At 40.8% G+C, this 26,771-nt stretch overlaps 1 protein-coding gene and 1 pseudogene across 3 annotated transcripts in view; one reads left to right on the top strand and one right to left on the bottom strand.

Moving 5' to 3' along the window:
• Window positions 1-26,771, top strand: part of Slx4ip (SLX4 interacting protein) — a 165,331-nt gene that overhangs the window by 50,457 nt on the left and 88,103 nt on the right. The gene's annotated exons all lie outside the window — the stretch shown is intronic.
• LOC116092753 lies at window positions 12,655-12,789 on the bottom strand (annotated as a pseudogene).

Genomic DNA, 26,771 nt, shown 5'->3' on the forward strand with positions numbered 1-26,771 from the left:
CCAGGCTGGCCTCAAACTCAGAAATCTGCCTGCCTCTGCCTCCTAAGTGCTGGGATTAAAGGCGTGTACCACCACCACCCTGCTGTATATGGGTGTTTTAACTGCATCCATGTCTCCATACCAGAAGATAGTATGGGATCCCATTGGGCTGTAGTTATGGACAGTGTTGAGAATTGAACCTAGGACTTCTGGAAGAGCAGCCAGTACCCTCAACCACTGAGCCATCTGTCCAGCCCCCAACAGTAAATGTTTATAATTACTATTCTTCATTGCTTTCCCAGGATTAGAAATAGCCATGCTGTGGGCCTGTCATATTCATACACATAAAATAAATTTAAAAGTAAGTTTTTAAAAATGTTACCTGAATCCTTCCAATGATTGAACAAGTATTTTCCTGAAAGATGTTCATTTGAGCATTGCTTATAATAATGAAATATTGGAGATGGCTGGTTAAAAGTCATTGGACTGATGATGATTAAATTTCTACATGACTATATAATAGAGTCAAATTAAATAGAATTTCATTTGAATCAAATATAACAAAAATTTATGCACAGAATTATTTATAATGAAATTATTGACAAAGACATTAGCTGTTTTGACCCTTGTTTAATTAAGTAAATATCTAATTTCCTTTTCAAAAGAGTAAATATTGCTACAAGCCGGTGAGTGCTTGAAATGTCACCTTTGCCCTGATACAGTTTGTTTGTCTGTCATCCATTTGAAGTCTTTGGAAGAAAGAAAGGTGACAGAAGTAAGGGGCAGGAGGAGAAGATCATACCCTGTGTCATGCCAGGTCAGGCCACCTCAGCAACACTATGTGAAAAGAAAGAGTAGAGACAGTTGCTGTTTGTCCACTCTGTTCTGGAAAATACCAGGTTCTAGCAGATGCACCTCTTTGAATCTTTGCTATAGCTATGTGATAAACCTAAGAGCCATTGCTGTTTTCCTGAGAAAACACTGTGACTCAGCTACACTTGGTTGATTGGAATTTACACCTAAGACTGATGGGTCAAAGCCCAGATCATTCTTCTACCTCCTGTGCAACCTACAAGCAGCTCACATGCTCTGGGAAGAGCACTGGCCTCCAGAGTGTTGCTGCACAGTAGCTGCTTGTTGCTAGGATGCATCCTGGAGATGGTAGAAGATGGGCAGAAGAGGCTCGTGTAGGACTGACTGGGCTTGGGAAATCTCTTTATACCTTGCTGTCTACCTCCTGTTTCTTTCTAAAAACTGCTGATAAAAGACCAGGGACAGTGTCAGGAGGAGTCAATGCAGTGCGTTGGTGGCGGTGAGAATGGGGTGGCAGGCTATGTCCAGTTGAGGCATCACTGCTCCGGAAGCAGCTAAGCTCCTATGCTTTATTACATAGCATCTTTCTCTTCTCATTGAGGCAACTGATAATGCTGAGTGGTCTCTATTCCCACATCTGCTTTCAGATGGGAGTAGGGGGAACTGTCCTCTCTGTGCTGCAGTACGAAACATCCACCTGAGTTGTTGGCTCCTCCAAGCCTCTCTCTCCTTCATCCTTTTACTGTCCTCCCACACTGATACTTTCACATTTGCTTTCTTGCAGCAAGTCCTGGTGTGATTGTGTGAGTCTGACCTCATCATGGCTGGATTCGTAGATGGGATGAGGACTGGATGTCTGAGAAAAGAATGGATCTTCCTTTTCCCCCCACTTTACTATTTCCCCAACCTGTTTGAAGATTCCAGCACACAAAAGTTTTCTAGTAAGGTGATCAGGATACATTGAACTAACAGGTCTCATTTTTGCTCTTTATGTGAGAAGCCTTGGTTAAGTGACATTATTTTGAGCTTCAATTTCCTTATCTGCAAAAGTGAGCATAGGATTTACCCCCAGACTCATTTCTGTAGGTGCTTGTGCAATGAACTGAAGCAGCCATGTCAAGAACTATATGTTATATACTGGAAAGTGCATCTCTTCTATTATAGATAAACACTTGAAATAGTATTCAATATATATGTGGTATGTGAAAAGTCATTTTGTACAATTCCTGAGGGGACATGGACTGTATGTATTAGTATGGTTAGTTTTGATTGTTAGCACAAACCTAGAGTCACCTGCGAAGTAGGTGTCTCAGTAGAAGAATTGCTTCAATCAAATTGACCTGTGATTGTCTTGATTGAAGCCTGATGTGTGAGGACCTAGCCACTGTACAGCCTGATGTGGGAGGACCTAGCCACTGTACATAGCATGAGCCCAAGGCAAGTAAGCCTGGGCTTGGGCCTGTATAAGCAGTGAGCCGGGGAACAAGCCATTAGGCAGCCATCCATTTATCATGGTTTCTGCTCCAGGTTTGTGCCTTCAGTTCCTGCCCTGACTTCCCTCAATGATGGGTTGCAACCTGGAAATATAAGCTGAAAAAAAATCCTTTCTTTCCTGTTCTTTTGATTATGATGTTTATCACAGCAATAAAAGGCAAGCCAGAACAACATACATTTACCCATTTATTGCACTCACAACCTCAGTGGCCTTTTAGTGTCCCAGCTGATTGCCACATGTTTTCTCTTCCTGCCCCATTAGAGAGAGAGACAGAAACAGAGAGAGAGAGAGTGAGAGAGAGAGAGAGAGAGAGAGAGAGAGAGAGAGAGAGAGAGAAAGACAGATTGACTCTTGATTTATATTTAGACTGAACTAATGACCCTCATTCCCTTAAAACACAGTGAGCCATGGGGAATACATATTGTGGTCATATTTATCTTTTAGGCTAGATTGCTGTAGCTCAGTCTTCATCCCCATTATGCAGTGAGATATCTTCCTGATTGCCAGTATCAGAGTGGAGCCTGCCTGTCAGAGCTTGCCTAGCTCCACTGAAGATAAGGCAGACTACAGTGAGAGGGAGTTGGCTGTAGCCTCAGGTACCTGGCAAATTATTAATGGGCCAGCATGAATGGACCCAGCTTGAATTGGGCACTGTGTACTTCTGCAGGATCCTGTGAGCCAAAACGACTGGGTCTGTTTAAAGCAAAACCTCTGGCTACTTCCCAGGAGCACCATCACAGTACTGTGGAGTGTCCTGCTCTTGTCCTTTTGTTTACCTTGCTAACAAAAGGGAACCAGTTTGTTCTCTTACTGGTTTGAGTTGATAATGATTCTTAAAAACTTAAAATATTTGCCATACACTGTTCTCATAGTATTCCAACATCTATTTAATCTGTTTTATCTTATTTCCCTGTGATAGAACTTTCATAATTAGAATCTCAAAGGGAAAAATAAAAACAGAACACTGGGACATGTGTCAGATTCTTTCACAGACCCTTCTGCATCCTTCCAGCTACAGGGTCATGATGCCTCTGGGGATATTGCTGGGATAAACATGCATCTGAGGTGTTGAGCTCTGCCTTAATAGAACATCTGCTCATCTGATGTTTTGATTTGGATCTTAAGTGCTTCTCAGAAACCTATGTTGAAGACTTGGTCCTCAATGTAGCATTGCTTAGAGGTGACTGGATCAGGGGGTTCTTCCTCCTAACTAGATGAATCTATTTATCAATTTACAGCTTAAGGTTTATACAGTCATGACTTTTAGGAAGCCAGGCATTCTCAGTGCTTACTGGGCACCAAGAGGTGAATATATTTGCTCCACTATGGGCTTCCTGATGTTCTGCCTTAGCAAACAGGACCAAACCAACTGAGTCAAGTGCCTGTGGAATGAACCCATTGGAGTCATGAGCCAAAACAAATGTTTTCCCCTCTTATTTGATTTATCTTGGGTATCTGTCTCAGCAGTGGGAGGCTGACTCACACACCTGATAACTGGGCGGCTTTAAGATAAGATTTTTATCCTGATATATCTGCCTACCTGAAACCTACCTGAGCTGTTGTGTGGTGTTGGTCTTAGTTTTTTAGACAGGACCGCACTCTGCTGCCTTGAAGTCTTGGCAGTCCTCTTTCCTCAGCCTCCCTACTGTGAGGACTGGACTGTCTCCACATCTGGCTCCTTCAGCTATATTAAATGTTAGACTGTCTCCACCTGCCCCTTCACAACTCCAGTGTCAGTGATTACTGCAAGTGGCAGCTGGACACTTAATGCTTATCCTCACTGCTGGGAAGGAGTGAATTCCAGGGCTTTCAGTTGAGCAGGTGAAGGTCTGCTGGTAGGTAGGCAACCTGGAGAGGCAGCAGTCACTGTGCTAGGCTGACTCATGCTCCTCATGTGACCCCTTTGCTGCTGCTAAATTGATGCAATTGTCTTTTCCACGCCAACCTTTTCTTCTGCCATTTATAAAGTTGAGTTCTTCTCGCTACTCCACACACGAGTTCTAGACATCATACCCAGAACTGCCTTCCTATTTGAATCCTTTTTCATTTGCTAGGATCCTGAAACTTTGATACCCTTGGGGAAGTTATGCTTTGGTCAATTTTAGTTTCATTTTAGATATGAAATTGCCACAAATGAAAAATCATGCTCATCATGAGAAGTAATTTGCTGCCCAGTACCTCGCCTGTTTCCTTTGTTCTTGTTGAAGAATGATGACCCTAGACTCTTAAGTGAAAGATTGTCTCTAGATTACTTGAGCAGACTTCTTCAGGAGTAGCAAATATTTTCAAATAAGGCTACTTTAGTTTTGCAGGCCATAAAGTCTTTGATATATTAGGAGGATTTTGAGGCTAGTCTGGGCTTTATAAGAAGATCCTTCCTCTCAAAATAAAACAACAACAAAAATCCATGGTGGGGCACACACAAAGTAAAAATGAGAATGTCTTTCAATTCTACAATTATTCCATGAAACCAAACATAAATAGTATGCAAAGAAATAAGCATGGCTGAGTTCTAATAAAATTTTATTTACAAAACCAGGCAAGATCAGGGTTATAACCCTGAATCATAGCTTGTACTTAGTGGGGTTGTTACTGATAATGAAAATTCCACAAGGGGTCAATAAGTAGGACAGTCTTCATTGTTTTTTCTTGCTTATTTAATAATTGCACCTTTTTGAATCCAAGACTGTGTTACGTGGCAAATGAATGTATTGTCACTGTATGAATACAATAGTTGGAAGTTCTTAACCACACAAAGATTAGCTATAGTAAGTTCTGGCTTACTGTAATAGTCAGGGCTTTGTGTTGCCTGACCTTTCAATAGATAATGTATAAGAGAACCCAACAGAAGAAATTCAAGGAGGGAGAATAGAGACCTCCTAGAGTGTCCATCACTCATATTTTTGGTAGTGCCTGCCGTGGACTTTATATGGTTCATATATGGTTTAAATGCCCTTTATACCAGGGACTTTATATGGTTTATTACAGGAAATTTACCTAGGATCACACAACTAATGATTAGACTTGGCTGCAGTCCTGGACTGTCTTACCCCAGACCTTACCTCCAAGTACTTACTATAAAGTAATTGAATTTAAAAAATCAATCACATGGAAGTAGAAGACAGGACTGAACTGGCAGAGGTGATTGCTACTCTACCTTCTTCCTTATTCGTCATGGACATAAACATCACAGAGGGTGGGTGCTCAATGGACTTTTCAGCAGGAGCAAAGGAATAACGAAGCCTGAAGACCTTTCAGTTGAATTGAGCTTCAGAGTTCAAGAGGAACATATCAAGTGTGTGTATGACCCACAGATGTAAGGGATCATAAGGTTTGAAGAGAGGTGTAGGCTCTTATGAGCTCAGATCTTTGCTGGCTAGGCTACAGGATGAAGAAGACAATGGAGCACCAGGTCATCTTCTCCCTGATCATCAGCCCTCTGCAGTGGAATGAAGAAGTCTGTATTCTAACATTCATCTGTCTGGCCACTAAGGTACACATTTTCCTGGGATACCTGTGCCTTCTGATGAGGCCTGTGAAGGGAGAGCAGTGCACACAAATTCAGGACCCTTGTTAGTCTCTCTTCTTTTAGCCCAGTGATTTAAAGAGAACACCAACTTGTCTCTAATTTCCATTGGGAGTTGCCTTCATTAGATAAACCTGTGCCAAAAGGAAATCTTTAAAAGTAATTTCCATTGCCATGATTATTTGTGGGTGGTATTTTTTTGTATGGTTTCCAAAGCAGTGACCCTAAGCACAGTGGGGACAGTCATGTGGAGCTCTGGCTAACTCCTCACTCAGGGAGAAGGACAGAGAAAGGTGCCTGTAGCTTTGGTTACAACCTCCTGGAAACAGCCCCAGCAACTCGGTGTATCTCCTTTAAGGTATACTCTAGTGGGTATGTTTTTTCCCAGATCCTGAACGTTGCCCCGGGACAAGTGTCTGAGTTCATTTTGGCACCAGGACAAATGAGAGGATGTTTCCTGTTTGCCTGACTCTTGCCCCAACCTCTTTCTCTGTTCTGTTAAGCTCTTGGCTAAGTTCTTTCCTCTTGTATTCCACATTTTAACTGATGTTAGGGCACCGAGTGCAAAAATCTGCAAACAGTTAGCTTTCATGTTTGAGCATTCCAGTCAGAACAGACTGAAGTTAAAGTTCTCGGAGCACGGCAAGATCCCCCTCTGCATAATGCATTAAACATTTAATAACTCTACTAATAATCCCAAACACTTTTAATGGGCCACATGGGAGCCTTAATGTGGTTTTAAAAAAAAAAAAAAAGCATGTTTCTTCATGTCAAGTTAACTTGCATCAAATTGAGAGAAATTCTTCGAAACAGCTTTGAGGAGCTGGAGGTTTATAAACTGGGAAACAAGTAGCATATCCTTAAAATAGTTCCTATGTAGAAAGGGGCAATAAAATATGGTGATCATTGACCTAGCACTGTGCATTTCTTTGTAGTTTAAAACTTTCTTAAGTTGAGGAGAAGCGTCACAGGGCTCTGGTATATCTGCTGCGTGTCAGGCTAAGCGATTCTGAGTAGGGCTGGCAGCTAAACCACTCTTGGAACACAGGTCTCTGGCTTCAGAACCTTGTTCTTTGATTGGGAAATGTGAACTGTTTGAATTTGCTCCCTTTCTGAAGTAGTATAGAAAGTAGAACACTCAGTATTGAAAGCAAAAAAAATCGAAGGACAATGTGTTTTGTGTTAAATTGAATTCACATTTATTTCTAAGTTGAATGTTTTACAGAGCTATTCTCCCATGAAACAGGTGTGCACTTGAAGTGATGCAGTTGCTCCCTGAAACTCAGAACGAAGTAGTTAAAGCAAGGATGAGTCCATTAGTGCAATAGCCAGCTTTACTTTGTTTGGCCTGTTTCAAGTAGGGTTGGCTCCTTGCTCCAAACATAAGCCAGTCAAAACACTTGCAGTTATAATGTGAATACACTAAGGACTGAGGAAACTGATATTTTTCAAGCATTTGCAAGGAAATGATGTCTTCTGAATAAAATTCATGACATAAACCTAGTCCATCAGCTCACTAGCTTGAGTCCTGTGCCTTGGTGGTAACTTTTAAAAATTTAAATACTTTTTTTAGTTGAAAACTTAAAAAATTGCACATATCACCATCAGTATGGTAAGACCCCAAAATGAGGAGGTTAGTTTTCATGTAAGGCATAGGGGCTGCAGAAATCGCCACACATTGGCAGTGTCCAGGAGTGAGCATTGTGCCTTGTAAGAGTGTGTTTACAAATGTCAGTTCCTGGGTGCTTTATAATAAACGGTCTGCTCCTCTCTGACCTTCTCCATCAAGAGAGTTTTCAGCAAAGAGCAGCTCACCCCATTTAAGGACAGCAATGATGCAAGCACCTAATGATAGTGAGTGTCTTAAAGGAAAAACAAAAAAGCCTTGCTTTTTAAGAAGGAATTTACTGGTATTAGAAAAAAAAATTCCCAAACTGGCTTTGGTTATCTCCACTGGCTTTCATTCATCTTTCCTTTTAGCAGAATGAAAAATGTGGGGATAGTTACAGCTTTGTTCTAAAGTGGCCCATAATTTGGTCTGTGTTTTACATCCCAGAGGATGGCAAAGTCCAAATATGGCATTGATACTCAGAGCAGCTCCCCTCTCTTTCTCTCCAGCCTTTATAGTGGTTAATGTATTTCTGTTCAGGTCAGGATTATCATGTAGGCAACTGCTAATCTGAAAGCTCCATGTGTTTGAAAGGGTCTGTCTGTCTGTCTGTCTGTCTGTCTAGATCATTTGTAGTGGTCGAGCTTTTGCCTTTAAGAAAGCTTTAGAATTTATGAAATGATTTTAAGTAAGTCTTTTCTTTCAATTTCACACCGTTATCTTTGGGTCTTTGTCCTCCCGTCTAGCACACAGATCACTGTAATACCTGACCAGGGTGTTTGAAGCTACACTTATGAATCACAGCACAGCCAAGAACCAGACTGCCATGATACCGGTGTTGTAGCATGTGTTGAGATTTTTTCATTCCTGGAAATTCAGAGATATACAAGGAGAGACCAGATTCAAACCAGGGATAGGCAGAGTCCAAAGCTTTATGCAAGTTTGAGGATGAGCAAGGTACTCTAATCAAGATGATGTATAAGGTTTCCTGTATATTATCAATGTAAGTGCCAACTTGTATTGAAAGAAAGGAAAATACGATTGCTCTGTGGAAATGGGCATATTCTGTTGGTTAGAAATTCCTTCTCTGGAGGTGGTGGGTGAACAGGCTGGTGAGGTCTTCTGGCTCACTTGTGAGCTTCTTGACTGTAGGCTTTGTGTTAACTGTGTTGTCCCCCCACTTGTCACTGGGACAGGGCATGTTTCATGGAGAAGATGTGAGGACTAATTTAGGTAATAGTAAGGAAGCCTTTGATTCCTGCTAACGAAGCCACTACCTGTGAGAAGGCTGACAAGTTAGCACACTGGTGCTCAAGACAGGGCTTTATCATCATATAATCAACGGACTCTTAAGCAAGTCTTTCCACTTCCCAAGTTGTTACCGATTTCAGCCTTTATAAGAGAAGGGCTTCCATATCCCAGTGTCTGGCTGTGAGACATTTATCTTTTTAAAGTAAAATTGTTCCTCTAAAGCAAACCATAGTAGTTTGAACTAAGATCCCCATAGGCTCATATATATGAATGCTTAGTTGCCAGGCAGTGAAACTGTTTGAAAGGATTACCAGGATTAGGAGGTGTGGTCTTTTTGAAGAAGTGTGTCACTGAGAGTGGGCTTTTAGGTTTCACAAGCCCATGCCAGATTCAGTCTCTCTCTCTCTGCCTGTGCATCAGGATGTTGCTCTCAGCTGCTGCTTCAGTGCCCACCTGAATGCCATGCTTCCATGGTCCATGCCATGATGATAAATGGACTAAACCTCAGAAAGTGTAAGAAAGCCCCAATTAAATGTTGTCTTTTATAAGAGTAGCCCTGGGTGGGGGCTGGAGAGATGGCTCAGTGGTTAAGAGCACTGACTGCTCTTCCAAAGGTCCTGAGTTCAAATCCCAGCAACCACATAGTGGCTCTCAACCATCCAGAACGAGATCTGATGCCCTTTTCTGGAGTGTCTGAAGACAGCTATAGTGTATTTACATATAATAAATAAATATTCTTAAAAAAAGGGCCGGGCGGTGGTGGCACACAGCTTTAATCCCAGCACTTGGGAGGCAGAGGCAGGCGGATTTCTGAGTTTGAGGCCAGCCTGGTCTACAGAGTGAGTTCCAGGACAGCCAGGGCTACACAGAGAAACCTTGTCTCCAAAAAACCAAAAAACAAACAAACATACAAACAAACAAACAAAAACCTGTGTTGAGTATTATATATAATATTATTACATGTATAGTATGTTACTTAAATTATATAATACATATTTATAAGTTTTATATTCATTTTAAATTAATATATATTAAATTATATAAGTATATATTATATATATGATGAAATATACCCACAAAGTATACTATTGGATGAGATTTTAGAGATTTTTATATCCAGATAAAAACTCTCTCTTACAGTTATCAAAAACAGTTTTAATGTGATATAAATCTATGTCATATGCTTTTTCCATATAAAGGACACAGGTCATTAGCTTTCAGTACATTCACAGGGTTGTTGAATCCTCACTACAATCTGATTTTTGACCATTTTTATCATCTGCAAAAGAAGCTCGATAGCCATCTTCCTCTTATCTTTACCCCCATTCCTAGACGAAGCCAGACACTAATTAGTCTACACTTTGACTCTAAGTTTGCCAATTTGAAAAATTCATGTAAATGACATGATATGGGATTTTCTATATGGCTTCTTTCATTTAGCAATGTGTTTTCAAGGTCCATCCACACTGTAGCTCCTATCAGAATTAATTGCTCTGTGTTATCAAATAGTATTCTTTAGATGGGAATGCTGCCTTCTATGTATTCACCATAAGAACTTGGGTTGTTTCTGGGTCGGGAGTATTGTGCCTAATTAAAGTCTGAACATTTTATAGACTTTAATTTCCCTAGTTTTTATCTGTCTTGTGCACATATTCTGGGAATAGAATTCCCAAGTCATGTGGTGACTCTATTTAACTTTTTGAGAATTTAGAATGCCGAACTGCTTTCATAGTGGCTGAACTGTCATAAATTATTACCAGCAGGGAAAATATGAGGAGTCTAATCTCTTCAGAGTTTATTTTCATCTGTCTTGTTGACATCTTGGTGATATTACACACCCGCCATGTTTTCAGTGTTATTTCTTTGATGACAGTGATGCTTTAGTACTTACTAGACAGTGGTTAAATCTTTGCAGAAATGTTTGTTGCATATTCCTTCAGGCTTGTTTTAAAATTAGGTTATTTATCTTTTACTTGATGAGTTTTAATGGTCCTTTGTATTTTCTGGTCATATATTTGATTTGCAAATACTTTCTCCAATTTTTGTGGATAATTTCTTTTTTTAAAAAAATTATTTGACTTTTAAATTATGTATGTATATTTATCTGTGTGGAGGTGTGTGCACATGAATACAGGCATTTGCAGAGATCAGAAAAGGGTGTCAGGTTCCCTGGTGCTGGAGACACCTGCCTGACACCTTTACAACTGCCTGACTTGCATTCTGGAAACTGAATTTTTGGTCCTCTGAAAGAGCCTTATCTTCAGCCCAATTATTTCTTCTTTTAAAATCAAATCATTCTTAACTGATACATGAAATGTAGAAATTATGCATGGTAAAATAATGCTTTATCATGTACATGTTATACACTAGTTAATGTTTAAACAAGGTTTAATACATTTATCACATCAAATATTTATGATTTCTTTATAATAAAAAATTGCTTTTAGCTATCTGAAGTAGACAAGATTATTATATAGACTATTCTTATGTCTCTTTGCAACAGACAGAAGGATGAAATGTCTTATTATCTTATTTAGTACTCATCAATCCACCGTTCCCCCTCCCTTCCTCCCTCCTCCCCTCTGACAATTGGTAAACACTATCTTAGTCTCAGGTTCTATAAGATCAAGCTTTGTTTTTGTTCTTTTGCTTTTTTATCTATTCTTTGTCAGTTTCACATCATCCAGCCAAGTCCCATTCATCTCCCCATCCCCTCATATCCGCTCTTTACTCTGGAAACATCCTCTCCCAAGTCCACATAAACACACACACACAGACACAGACACACACACACACACACACACACACACACACACACAGCAAAACATCTCATCACAGAAGCAGCAGTAGTATGTCATAGTGTATCCCACAGTATATCTCTCTGTCCACACATCTTCACTTCCAAATGTTCATTGCAATGAGTCGTTAGTCTGGCTCAAGACTTCTGTCTTCTGTGACACCATCAATGTTACATCCTCACTGGGACATGTCCTGGTTATCCTGTTGGTGCCCTGTCATGAAGATCCTGCAGCTTTGGACCAGCAGGCCCTTTCACACATCCCACCCCTTCAAAGATGATCTAGAGTTTGGGTGTGCCCACTCTGGGCATTGATGGTAGCTGAGCTGTCAGAAGAGCACTGGGTCTTCCTTATCTGCCCCACCAAGGCAAGCTCTCCAGCACTGCACTGGCTGTCTAATGCCGCCATCCTAGGAGGCAGGATCAGCTCTCCAGATCTCATGTTCTCAGGCCAGCTCACCTGCACCTACTTCCTCCAGAACCAGTTCCACTGTGCTGCCCATTTAAAGCATAGAGCTTGTTTTCCCTAGTGCTGTAGCCTTTGAGGGAGGCAGGGCTAGCTCACCAGCTTTACTGCCCTTCCCTCAGGGGCAGTTTTTCCAACCAAGACAGGGGGAGGGCTGAGTGGGGAGAGGGCCTCACCTGTACTCACGCCACCTAATGGCAAACCATTGCCAGCACTCCCACACTCTTGCCTTCAACCTCAAGGTTGTTTTACCCACACCCCGTTGACCAGGGCCAGCATTACTGTGCTGCCCAGGTGAGGTGCAGGGCCCCTTCAGAGTGTTGTAGCAGGGGAGGGACAGGGACAGCTTGCTTGTTTTCACAACCCTAGGGCCAGCTCTCTCAACTACACCCATGACACCTCATGGCAAAAGAGTAGAGGGACCAGCTCTCCTGTGCTCTCTCATTCTCAGGACTCACATGCTCACTTGTGCCCCACCTTGGGGATCACTGGCTCCCACTACCAAAGTCAACTCTGCTGTGTTATCCAGGCTCTGTGAAGGGCCTGCTCTCCTGAGTGCTGCTGCTGGTAAGGGACAGGGATAGCTCTACTGCTCTTATGAAACTGGGCAGTTTTCCCAGCTGCCAATGTCAGCTCAGCCACACTCATGGTCTCCCAAAGCATTGTCACCAATGAGAGGTGGATCAGCTCTCCAGAGCTCTCCAGAGCTCTCCAGAGCATATGTATCTATGGATACAGGTACCAAATCAGGCACCAAACTAGGATGAACAAAAGGACTGCCTTCTGCTCTGCCCCTGACTGACATAAGAACACCACCACCACCAAGGTGACTCTTTAACCATTGGCAGGGAAGGAAATGAGCTTTTTAAGGGTTCACATATGAGTGAAATTTTGGTCTTTCTGCTTCTTTGGTTTCTGGATGGCATGCATCAAAGCATTTGTAGTGTCGATAACCTGATTTATGAGTTTATTGCTTTGTCACTTCTTCATTGGCTGTCATATATGATAAATTGCTGATTAAGCGAGGTGTTTGGTGTGTGCTCCTATGGTTTTTTGCAACAGCTTCATAGTTTTAAAGCTCTGTTTATTTCTGTGGTCCATTTTAAGTTGATCATGTGATCTGAGGAATGGGTCTCATGTCATTCTTTTGCATGTAGTTATCCGGTTGTCCCAATACCATGCATTTTCTGATTTTTGATTATCTTTCCCTTCAAGTTTCTGAAGTATACAATAAACATTGAAGGAAAAAAAGAGAAAACAGTAATTGCCTCTTTTTTCCTCTCTCTCATTTATTCACCTTCTTAAAAGTGGTCATTCTTCTTTGTTAGCTGTTTCTTCTGGGTTTTGTTTTCTTTTTATGCTTATTTGACAATTTCTTCAATATTAATTAGAGTTCAGTATATTTAATTTTGACACATTTTATATAAAGTCTACTGGCTTTTCATTACTATGAGAGTATTTTATATTAAAAAATGTTCTTGCTGAGCCAAGCAGAGACTTGAATTGCATTTCCCTCTTGTTTTTCCCTGCCCCCAGCAGATAGTCCTTCTATTCAGGTTTCCCCTTTGTCATTCTGTATCTTTGTTCTGTAGTCACACCTTCTAGGTTCCTCTACCTTTCCTTTTAGCCTGCTTGCTCTCTGTTGGTGCTAACTTACAGAAGCTCTTCTGCCTGCATTAGCTTTCCCTCTTCCTCGCCCTACAAGGAAGCTTCTATCAGGGATCCTTTATATCATGTATCCTGGAGGAGGCTAATGCCTGCACTAACTAGTGAAATACCTTATCTAGGATCTTGCTTTCTTTTCCTCTTCAAGACTTATGAACATAAATTTAAGTGCTAAGTGGAGAACAGCTCGCTTATCAGAATGGCAATGTTACTTATCAAGATCAGAGTCCCAGGAAGCAAGGGAACAAGTGGTAATATATCTCCAAATATGGCCGCTGAACCTCAAGGGATGTCCTCACCATTCATGCCTCATTTGGAGGCTGCTCTTCTTTTAGATACAGTTTTTAAAATTGATAAAAATTTTAGTCATATGTCATAGCCAAGGAGAGGAGATATGTAAAGTGTGCACATAGGAATTGCATTTGGCAGCAGAAAGAATGAACTGTGTGAGGGAGAAGCTTTGTAGTATAAGACAGTGTGACACCTATATTCCTATGTGATGAGGTGATTGATTTCTTCAAGAGTTATGTGAGCCGGGCAAGGCCTGAAATGCATTATCACAGACTAGTAAAATAGCAATTCTTTGATGCTGTTCAGTGCTATGTACTATGTAGACTAGTTGCTTAACTTATGCTGTGACAAATGCATAGCATGAGACAACTTAAGGGAGGAAGGATTTAGTTTGATTCCTTTTTGAGGGTACAGTCCGCATAGCAGGGAAGGTGTGGCAGTAAGAGTGGTTCCTGGGTATGGAGGAATATGATGGTGCTGCTCATATTTCGTCCACAGTATGTAGAGAGAAAGATGGCACTCTGTTTAGCTTCTCATCTGTTCACTTCTTATTCTGTCTAGAACCCTAGCCTATGATCTGGTGCTACTAATATTTAGGGTAGGTCCTCTTGCAATTAAACTTCCCTGGAAACACCCTCAAGATATGCTCATACGTATATCTTCTAGGTGATTTTAAGTTCAGTGGAGTTGGCAATGAAGATTAACCATCAGAAATTCATCTCTTGTCACTTTGAACCAAACATTCCACTTATAAATCATAACATCTTCCCCCTGGTCTTCATATCCATCCCATAATGCAAAATGGATAAGCACTGGTGCAATCTTTGTTCAGAACACCCAAGTCCAGTCTGAGACTCCAGCTAGACTCCTCAACTGTGAGCCTTCGTGACGTAAATTTCATAATTATCATTTGTAATATATAGTGTCACACAGTAATTATTCATGGGAGTATAGTAAGGAGAGACTAGGAGTGTGTTTGTGTGTGTGTGTGTGTGTGTGTGTGTACATGTATGTGAAAAAAGAAGCTATAAATTATTAGTGGGCAAGGAAGAGTATATAGGAAGGTTTAGAGGGGGGAAAGAGGGAAATGTAATTATTATAATCTCAAAATAACAATACAAGAATGTATTAATTAAAAAAGTAAGGTGAAAGGAGTGTGGATGAAATCCTAATGTCAACATCTCGCATCTGCAGATTAATACTCCCACACACATGCACACACATACACTCATACATGCAAACACACATTCACATATACTCTCTCATACATATACATACGCTCACATATACAAACACACACAAGCACATGTGAACACAAGCGCACATACACACACACCACACACACACACACACACACACACACACACACACAAGGACTTTAGTTGCTGGGAAGAACAATGAGGATGCTATGTTCAAACTAAGGACAGTGACCGGACACAGCACTTTTACTGTATTTTTTAGTTCTGCCTATTACAGAAAACTGTCTTTTTCAGATTTCTTGTGTGCTCTACTAGATTTCCTGCTTACGTGAGCCAGTGCTATAACACTAACACATGAGAAAGAGAAAGAGGTTAAGATATGTTTTCTGAATATCACTCATATATGCACCTATCCCATACATACATACACACACACATATGTAGATAAGCACATATCTACCTATTGGACATAAGCAATTTTATAGCTATAAATGCTATTTGTAAAACCACTTGGTACAGTGTGTTTTTAAAGGGATAAGACAGGCAGATTAAGTTATGAAATCTAGTTCTATGGGTATTATTATTAAGTGAAATTTATTTTTTCAGTAAAAACATAAAATTCTATGTATTCATAATGTATTATAATATGATATTTCACTGGGCAGTGGTGGCACACGCCTTTAATCCTAGCACTTGGGAGACAGAAGCAGGTGGATTTCTGAGTTCGAGGCCAGCCTGGTCTATAGAGCGAACTCCAGGACAGCCAGGGCTACACAGAGAAACCCTGTCTCGAAATAATAATAATAATAATAATAATAATAATAATAATAAATAATGTGATATTTCAGTACATGTACTTGTTGTATAACATTTAAATCGTTATACTTAAGTATAACATGCTTTGATCATATTCTCTGATTTGCTTGATTGTCTGTCCTCCCTAATTTCCCTTCTTATCTCCAAAAGTCCTTTTCAACTTTTATGTAACACACACATACACAGACACGCACATGATTCTGAATGAGAAAAACTAATACTTCTTTTGTTTCTTTGCAACAGCATAATTTTATTCTTCTTCATTGCTGAATAATATTCCCATATGTAATCTAATACCCACATAGTTTTTATTTATATTTACCTGTATTTATTGTCCACTTGTTCTTCTTTTCAAATATGTTAATTCAGTTTGTTCACCCATCTCTTGATTATTATTTGTTCTTTTAGTGCTGACTTTTTAATTTGTTCTTTTTAGGATGAATAGCTAGTAAATGTACTTCCTCATTATGTAGGTTTTTCTCTTTACTGGATTAGTTATCTTCCTTACTGTGTAGAAACTCTTGGATTTAATTCAGTTCCACTCACTAGTTCTCATTGTTATTTCCTGAGCTGGTGGGGTCTTGCTCAGAAAGTTATTGCCTTCTTAAAGTATTTTGGAAGTGTTCTGCAATGTTTTCTTGGATTCTGGTATTATGCTAATGCCTTTGATAAAATTTTAATTGAATTTTCAGAGTAAAGGATAGTTTTTTCTTTTTTTTTTTTTTTTCATGTGGTTTCCAGTTTTCTGTTTACATCTGTTAAAAATGCAGTCTTTTCTCCAATCAGTGTTATGACTGTAGGTGTGTGAACTTATGTCTGTATAAACTTCATTCACTGAATTGGTGTGTGTATCCTTTTTGTGGGCCAGGAAGTACATGCTGTTTGGTTATATTAGCTCTGCAGTATTTATTTTAAATCACAGCGTTACACTTTTTGCTCAGGACTGACTGACTTTGCTTCTTTTGTGATTCCATATTAAGCTTCAGACTGCTTTGTCAGTTGCTGTGAGGAATATCCTTTGGCTTTTGACACAGAGCCCACTGAGTCTGTGCAGCACTTAGGTAATATGGACATGTTCACAATGAACATGGAGGGGTTTGGTTTGATTTTGTTTTAATTTTCAAGAGTCTTTCTCAAGTTACTTCTCTCCTCCTTTACAGTTTTCTTTGTAGAGATCTTTAACTTGCTTGCATAGGGTTGCTCTTGAATATCCACCCCCTTTTATTTGTTTGTTTATTCTATATACAACATTCTACCTGCATGTATGCCTGCATGCCAGAAGAGGGCACCAGATCTCACTATATAGATGGTTATGAGCCACCATGTGATTGCTGGGAATTGAACTCAGGACCTCTGGAAGAGCAGAGCCTTTCTTCCATCTCTGGCCATCTCTTCAGCCCTTTTCCAGACTCTTATAACTGGGATTGTCTTTTTCCTTCCTTCCTTCTTCCTTCCTTCCTTCCTTCCTTCCTTTCCTTCTTTCTCTCTTCCTTTCTTTCTCAGTTGGTTTACTATTGGTTTCATTATTGATTAAATGGCATGATTACCATTTTTCTTGACTCAATATTGTGCTGGCTTTGTGTTTCTAGTCTGTTGGTTTTATTGTGTAATGGTATGATCCTCCTGTGCCTATTTTCTAAGAAGCTTTTGGCATGAAGAAATACTTTGTTTTCTCAAATTCTTTCGCTTCATCTATTGACATGGTGTGCAGTTTGTATCTTTAGTTCTATTTGTGTGCAATTTTACACTTGTAGACTTGCATGTGGAGCCATCCTTGTATCTCTGAAAAGGAACAAACTTAATGATAGTGTATGATCTTTATACTTTGTTCAACTTGACTTGGAGATGTTTTGTTTAGGCTTCATATATCTGTGTTTATCAGAGCTCTTACATTCATAAAAAATTAAGTTTTGGTGGTGTTGTCTTCATAGAATGAGTTTGGAAGCATTTTTTTTCAAATTTTGTGTTATGAGATAGTATAATTACGGAGGGCATTAGTTCTTTAATGAAGTTAGTTCAGTGAGAAATTTATTGTATCTGTGGTCTTACTTTTCTGTGTCAGAAGCCTTGATTAGTACAATAATACCATTAGTTGCTTTAGATTTATTTGGATTTCTTATTCTTTTGGTTCAATTTTGGGAGATCTTATGTGTCTAGAAGTTTACATGTTTCTTCTAGTTTTTTTAATAAAGTTTTTAAAAGTTAACCCTTAATGCCTCTCGGATTTTATGGTGTCTTTATCTCCTGTTATTTCACTTAATGTCTTTTTCTGTGCCCTGAATATCTAGGCTTTGATTTTAGTCATGTCACAAAAGTCCTGCATCTTATGTTTTTGAGGTGGGGGAAGAGTTAGTTTATTATTCTGTAAGTGTTCTAATTTATTTTTCTTGGCCCAAGCCCTCAGATTTTCTAACCTCCTTTAGCTATTGGTAATAATTGAGTTTTTCAAGTTAACTTACTGAGCTTTTTAAGATTTCTGGGTTTCCTCCCAACATCTCTTTGTTGAACTTCTTGTTCATATTTTGCATTGCTTTCCTTAATTCATTTCTTTTCTTTATTTCCTTGGCATCTCCTGATCTTTTAAAAAAAAAATAACTCCCTTAAATTCTGCATCCAGTATTTCATGAGTTTCAGTTGAGTATTTGGAGCCGTTCGTTAGAGAAGTGTGAGACTCTGGAGGAGTTGTGCTGCCTTCTTTCCTCATATTTCTTGTATATTTATGTTGAGATTTTTAGACCAATTTTATTGACTTATTTTTTTCTGTTTTACATGAGTCTTTGTGACATGTCCTAGGATAGCTGACTATGTTGAATACATTTCTAGTTTTAGTGAAGCTCATTTCTTATCTCTCTCAGGGAACTAGTATTTTGTCATAGTTTGTACTGCGTTGGAGTGGAGGGTCCTGTTTCTGTGTATGTCTTACAGGAGTGGCACGTGTCTAGTAACAGGCAGAGGGGTTTTACACAGTGGACTTCAGGAGGTAGGTCCTCTGTAATTACTGCTCCAACCTTGCCAGCAGCACCTGGTCTGAGCAGTCTGTAAACAACTTAGGCTGTGATCTCTCCTAGGTGTTGCATATGGAGTGTTTCTGCTATTTCTCTCTGCTGTTTCTACAGGGATGCATTACCAAGCTAGGGCCTTCAGGCCCTACCTAGCCATCCTTTCTTGGAGCTTTGTTTTTTTTATTATTGACAGTTTGTTGTTTTTATCTTTTATTCTTTGAGTTAAATTTCCACTAACATTCAAGCCTGAATGTTTTGTGGGTAGAACATGGTAACATGTAACCGGTCAAGGAAGGTGGCTCAAAAGAGCATCAACACACAAAGTGGCATCCTTCATTCCATCCCTTCTTAGAAAGGACCAAACAAATAAGAATAAGGACAGCAACAAATAGCAGTGAACCAGACCCAAAGCTGAAGTGAAAACCACGCACATGTATGAAAGCCACAACTTTTGTGAGGATTTGGGGCAGAAATAATTTTTAAAAGAATGTTTAAAAATGAGGATGACAAATGAAAGAAGATGGGAAAGTTAAAAGCCAAAGGAAAGTCAGAATATTAAAAATGCAGAAAGAAAAAGTGTAAGAAAGGTGGAAATTGAGGGTGTAGCATGGAGTTTACCTACATTGCTTTGGCTCCTGGTGGGTCACACTCCCAGCCACCTGCCCAGGAGCTCTTTGGATTCTCAAATGAAAGACACACACACACACACACACACACACACACAGAGGCCAGTTAATTTTAAAATGCCTTGGCAATCTCAAAGGCTGGGCAGTTCTAATCCTTCCCTCGGCTAGCACCCATTTCCCTCCTGTAATCTTGGCTTAATGTCCTCTAATTCTATATTTTATCTTTGTTGTCCTGGCTCCTTCTGGGTAGTTCCCTAGTCTTTGCTGCCAAGATGCTTCTGGGCAGCCCTCGTGGGTGCCACATTCCTTCTCACCCACATTTCTGATTATCTTCCTTCTGCAGCTCTAAATCTGATCTGTCTCCTTCTGAATAATGGCGATTCTCCTCTTCCTCCCAATTCTGAGCTGGAGCAAATCTAAAGGTCCCACCTCAGTTTCCTGCCCAGTCATTGGCCACTGACCTTTATTGGTCAATCAAAAACTAATGGAGGACAAGGACCTTCAGTATTTGGACAAGCAGATTCCTGATTTGGGGGCCAGATTAATTCAAAGCATTAGAACCAATCCCCAACAGAAGGTTATAATTACAAAGAAGAAAGTTTGAAAAGATAATGAAAGCATTTAAGTAGAGAGAAGAGATAACTAGCATAACAAAAACCAAAAGCAAATACTGAAGAAATTTTATATGTAAATGAATATATTTGTATATATACTTGTATACAGAGAGATGGGAGAAAGGAAGGGAGGGAAGGAGAGAGAATCTGCCAGTGTAAAAACAAAGGGAGGAAGGGAGAGGGAGGAATGAGAGAAGAGAAAGAGTGAAAAAGGAAAAATGGATTGGTCATAGTGAACAAAGAAGTAACTAAAACCATGTTCTCCACTGATGTGGTTCTGTAGGTAAGAGTGAGTATTCAGAACCTCTTGTCACTGTGTGTTGATTTCTGTCTTCTGGTTTGCTGCAGCCCTTGAAGAAGGCAAAAGCCACAACATAGGTACCCCTTTCTTTTTTCTATGTTCATTACTATCTAGCCAGTGGGAGTGGTTTGGGACCAGAGCTGATTGGGATAGCTTTATTTACCTACTTGGAAGTGCAGGGTAGCAAGGAACCAAAGATTTTAGGATGGAGGTTTTTTTCATGTATATTAGATTGATGCATCTCCAAAGGCCAGGTAGAACTAAGATGTATTGCTCATTTGGATCTCAGGCGTTCCTTTCAAGTCCCCTCAGAGGACAAGGTGACAAACTGTTGCAGGTGGAATGGCCACAGTTGGTCCTGTGCTTTCCCCCTCCTATGCTGCAGCTTCCACTGTGGTTTCTAAGAGCCAGTCAGAGCAGGAGTGCACTCCCTGTTCAGTCTACTGCACAGTCTTTAGCTGGCCAATGGAGTCAGCTGCCATCCAAAAGCAAAAGGGGCCTTACACCATTTTGTCTCAGACCCGAATTCCACTGTGCATTATTTTCCAATGAAATTGCTTCACTGGCTTTTGACTAGTGTCACATGAGGCCACAAGGCAGATGCTGGCCAAATAACCTGGCAGTACCACTATGGGTTCTGAGCTGCTGGGAATTGTAGCCAATTAGTTAAGGTCCTCTGAGCAGAAAGCACAGGTATGTCCTCTCAGAATGCTTTCCAAGATGGAGCCATGCTGTTACATTGAAAAACAGCACTTCTCCAAATGTCAGCGTCGTGTGGTCAGACTGCCTTTCTGTTCCTCATGGGTCTATATAATTTCCCCACTATTTTTCTTTCTTTTTCTTCCCCTTCTTCTCTGTTGCACCAACAAGCTGCCATGGACCCAATGCTAACATACTGCTTCTCTGCTTGTCTTCTGGTAACTTGTCCTCGTCTCTCCAAGTCTCTGTCTAAAGCTAAATTCGGCTTCCACCTCCCTTAGAAGCTGTTTCCAACTCCCAATTCTGAAAGGCTGAGAAGCTAGAAAGTACTTGTTGCTTCTAATTCACCACCTTGGCTCCCTCTGTGTGGGGTTGTGGGGTGTCCTGCCTCTGATTCACCACAGGGCTAGGGACCGCTCATGGAGGCAGGACGAGGGAGTTCTGACTGCTCTTACCCTTCACGTCAGGCTTCGTGAAGCTGCTGATGGCTCCTGGGATGGGGTAGTACAGTCTGAGGTCCCAGGGGACTTCCTGAGCTGGCTCAGTGGCAGGGGAGGTGGTGGGGGGAGTTGTCCCCAGTGCTGCAGAGAGGCTGGGACCATCTGGTTCTCAGGCTCTTGAGCACCCAGATGCTGCTGGGACCCACTGAAGAGCTGAGAATGGAGTGGGGGCCCACAGGCTGGATCTAGCCCGGGCAGAAGGGGAAAAGAGGGGAGCTCTGGCTGGGAGGAGGAGAGTCCTTGGCTTGTTTGGTGGGTGGCTTGGTTTGGTGGAGGCCATGGCTAGGAGTGCTGAGAGGCCTTCAGTGGGAGACTAGATGCTCTTTAGACGAAGACCTGCTCCATTGCTCTCCAAGGTGGACCCTGATGAAAAGAGGCAGTCCATGGTTTTAAGGCATTTATTGTCATGGCAGAGAGTGGTGATGAGTAAAACTGTACCCCACCTTCTCAGGGCGGGCCTGAGGTTAAATACCTTTTGCAGGGAGTAGTGTATAGGAAGGAAAGCTTAATTGGCTAAGCCCTTCAGACCTTTAGGTACCTCATTAAAATGGAGATCTGTCTTGAATCTATATGACCTGTCGTCATGTTTTCTACCTGTGGAGGGGCTTGGGGCATTGCCCTTACGTTACTGGTGGCCACAGACCTGTAGAGAGCTGCAGCCTCATGTCAGGGGCCTGGTGTCCAGGAGCGTGGCAAAATGCCTACACTGCAGTTCCTTACAGGGTTATCCCCTATGGGCTCACTTGCAGGGTCCCCGGGGTTTCAAACCTCAGCTCAACCAGAAACCAGGCTGCCTTTCACGGTCCTACACCTGTGTAACTGTTTTCTTATTTATTTGTTTTTATATAGTTATGAGATTGACCAAAATGTTCCCTCCTTCCATCTATATGCTGATGCAGTCAAGTGCTTGTTGACTTACTTCTAAGACATGATTGTATACACAGACTATTTATATGATAAGTTTCCTCTTTGTTTCTAAAATGAAACTAAATGTCATAGAAAGCAGGGACAGTGACAGCTTATTTACATCCTCCTCAAGTCTAGCACAGTGTACTGCACCAAATGCAGTGAGTATTAATGAATGAGTTGAATTGAATGAATGAATGGATATAAGTGAAAGGATGGGTGAGTGAATGATATATTGCAGGAGATGATATATTTTAACTGCCTGCTGGGGGATGTTTTGTGGGACAAACTCATGTTAAGTTTTAATCATGAACAGAATAAGACATCCTTTTAAAAGTTACTTATATAATTAAAGTCACATCACTTTGCTGCAACTAAGTTCTTATTGAATATATTGGATACTAAGTCTTTGCCTGATGGCAGGAAATAGTAGATAAAGAGCTACGCTTAAAAAGTTAGTCAGTAAGTAGAGGTAGATATTTGGGAGGGTGTTTGCCTCTTGCCTGACATGGGCTGGGGTCGGGGGCTAGTCTGTAAGCTCTAATGCAGAGTGTACAGGTTATGCTTGTGGGTCCACATACCCAGCAAAGCCATGAAGACAGTTTGGGTGAGTGTTGAGAGAGCAGAAAAACCTGTCAGTGGCAGCAGGCCTGAGGGACTCAGGCTTAGGATAGTGGGAGGGAAGAGAGCTGCATCATGGGGTTGTGTCTATTTGCAATCTATGACATAGTTACAGGGGACAGCTTACACAACTCCTAGGCAGGAGTACCCTCTGCAGTAATATTCACAGCTGCTCCTCTTCGGGAATCATCTTGGAGCTTTTCAGACTCTGTTATAGCTGCTTGGTGTGTGGATTTACATGTTAGAGAAGCGACCGCACAGGCACACTCTTGACCATGAACCTGCCTTCGTTCTGTGTTGCTGAGACCATAATTGTTCCATTAGCTATGACCAGGCTTCCAGTGCAGTCAGACCCTAGAGCTCCCAAGGGCCTACTCACCAGTGATGAGAAAATAGTCATAGGCAAGAGGTTTAATTGGAAATTCAGTTTGCTCCATATATAAAATGCTTTTGATGTTTAAAATAATATTTTTGTGAGTTGCTTTCAAGTTTTATTTGAGCAATGTGGTGCAGGGTTGCAGTAGAAGTGCAGAAGTATTAGGTAGCCAAGTGATGTATGTGTAGAGAGCTGCAGAGTCCAGCAGGCCTGGGCTTCTGCCACTTACTTGGTACTTATTTGTATCTCTTCAGAGCCTCAGTTTACAGATCTGCACAATGGGGTTAATGACAGTGTTTGCCTACTTCAGCTGGGTCCGTCCAAAGGTCTGATTACTTATCTCATTGATAGTTCTTAGACATTTCTCCTTGTCATTTCTTGATTTGGGCTGACTTGACTTCTTGTTGCCAGGGTAACATAATAACCTCGTAACCTTTCAGAGCTGGCTGTGTCAAAGGCCATTTGCAACCCATCTCTCCCTCCTTTAGAAGGTTGTGTTCTTTCCTGCAACATGCCTTTCTTCTAAATTGATTATTATGTTTATTCTTCATGCAACCTCCCAAGAAAGGACTGTATGGAGAGTAAAAACCATCTACTGCCCTCTTCCCTACTGCTCGTTTAGTCTGTTTCAAGCTCACGTGCCCCATGATACAGTCTTCTGTGATTTAGTGTGGACATGAACTTTGATGCCCCTGATTTTTTTTCTCCTTTCCTTAATCTGGATATGATTCTTACTCACCTTTCTACCCGCATTAAGACAGGCCTTCAGGCAATAAGATAGGTGGTCTCTGCTTTTAATCAGTTTGGTTTCAACAAAGTATTAAGAGTCAGCTTTTCTCAAGTGGATGTATGGGAATCGTGAGGATTGGGTTATACATTGCTTGATGGGTTTTGGAGTGAGCTAGAGTATAATTCATTAAGAATAAGATTAGTAGTATTTCCACAAGGAGATACTTTGAGTACTACAGGAAGCTTCAGAAGCAGGCAGCTGACAAGTGCTGACTGAAATGGGCAGTGCATCGGGGGCTGCTCTTAGGTGCCAGCTCCCTTTCCAGGACTACTGTAACAACTTACCACAAATGGACAGAAAACCAGATAGAGCCATTCACTGACAGTTCGGAAAGCCAGCAGTCTGCAGTAAGTAGCCAGCTGGACTAGGCTTTGTCGGCTCTAGGGAAGAATTCCTTTTGACCTGTTCCAACTTCGCTAGTTGCCAGTTTCGTTGTCTTGAGAACACGTCTGTTTGCGCCATCTTTATCCCACCTTTCCACCTGTATGTCTGTCTCCTCTGTGTCTTTTCTAAGGGCATATTGAATTTAGGGCCCATATTGATAATCCAGGGTACTGTCCTCAAAACCTATAATTTAGTTATATCTATAATAATCCCCTTTTAAAATAAAGTAGCCCACATTCTAGAATTAGCACACGGACAGTGGGACTACCATCTAGCCCTAAAATCCACATTGTAGAATTAGCACACGGACAGTGGGACTGCCATCTAGCCCTAAAGAGCTTCCACAGCGTGGGGCCCCTTTAGATATGTGGTCTCCACTGCTAATTAAAAAAACATGTTTGCATCTGGTCCTGGTCATCACACAGCAATTGATATTTTGTTGGTTCATTCATTCACTTAACAGGTAATCATACCATAAAACAGGTCCCTTTGCTAGACTTCTGTATATAAGCCAAAAAAAATTGTAAATTCTGTCTCTCATAAAGCCATTGTGCCCAGAGAGGACAGCTTTCTCTTGAGGGGCCCAATGTCCATGTTCATGAAGAACTGAAGAAATAAGAAAGCAAAAATATGAAGAGAAATTCTGACTGTAATATTAGGCATGGAGAGTTTACAGGAGACCTAGGTAGGCATCTCATTTCAGGATTCACCCACGGAAGTATTTGAACTGATTCTTCATGTGTGGGCTGGCCTTATGATACAAACAGCAACTGGCTAACTTGAAATTACCTCTGTCGGATCACATCAGTGTACTCAATAAATCCCTAGGTTATCTTGTAAGACCTTTGCATCTCCATGTACCTTATACATGGAGTTGCAAACAGCTTATAGTAAGTTTTTTACCACTAGGGAAGTGTCAGGGTTTGCATGTGATTTCTTTACCATTTAAAGAAGAAGAAGAAGAGGAGGAGGAAGAGGAGGAAGAGGAGGAGGAGGAGGAGGAGGAGAAGGAGAAGAAGAAGAAGAAGAAGAAGAAGAAGAAGAAGAAGAAGAAGAAGAAGAAGAAGAAGAAGAAGAAGAAGAAGAAGAAGAAGAAGAAGAAGAAGGAGAAGAAGAAGGAGAAGAAGGTGGCGGCAAAGGGAAAAAGACCAGCACACTTACAGTTACCAGTTATTATAATCACTGTCCTCATTTGTGTTGCATTCTGTTTTTTCATTTGGGAAAGTGGGGGGTAGAGGGAACAGCTGGTGTCTCTATGATTACACATAACCCCAAACCTGCACACTCTTGGGAGCAGAAAAGAAATGTCATCCTCTGTCATGCATGATCCATTAAAAACTATGTACCCACATACACATATGCACACACATCCATACATCCACATGTATGGATACAGACCTTGTAATTATACAAGTGATTGGTCTCTTGGGTGTTGAACACTTATTAAGAGTAGATTTTTTAATTTTATATTTTTAAAATATGTGTGTGTGTGTCTGCTTGTGTGTTTCAAGGGGATAAGTGCTATAGTGTGTGGCAAAAGACAATTTGTAGAATCTATTCTCCTACCTTCACAGAAGTTCTGGGGTTGAAACTCATGCCATTAGATTTGTGTTGTAAGTTCTTTACTTGCTGAGACATCTAGCTAGCCATGATGTTAAATTTTTGTTTTCAGTTTTGAAAATAATAAAAATAGTTTACATTCTTAGAAAATAATTCAACAAAGCTACTTAAGTTTTTGCCTGGAATGGTAGGTGAGTACCTAGATCCCAGTACTGCAGAGGCAGGAGGATCCTAAATCTCAGGGCATGAAAAAGGTTTTCCAACTTTTTACTATTGGTTACATGAGGATAAGCAAGCATCCTGGAATAGGAGAAAAGGGGAGGAGGTTCATTCTAATCCTGATCCTTTGTAGGAACGGCACACTGGATGGATAAACCTAACCATCCATTTTTGAGATGACAGTTTTAAGATGAGATTGAAACATTCAAGAAAAATTTGTACCTTCCCCAGTTACTCTCTTTTATCTGATACTTGAGTAGTAACAA

This window comes from Mastomys coucha, unplaced genomic scaffold, assembly GCF_008632895.1.
Source record: "Mastomys coucha isolate ucsf_1 unplaced genomic scaffold, UCSF_Mcou_1 pScaffold15, whole genome shotgun sequence".
Lineage (NCBI taxonomy): Eukaryota > Metazoa > Chordata > Mammalia > Rodentia > Muridae > Mastomys > Mastomys coucha.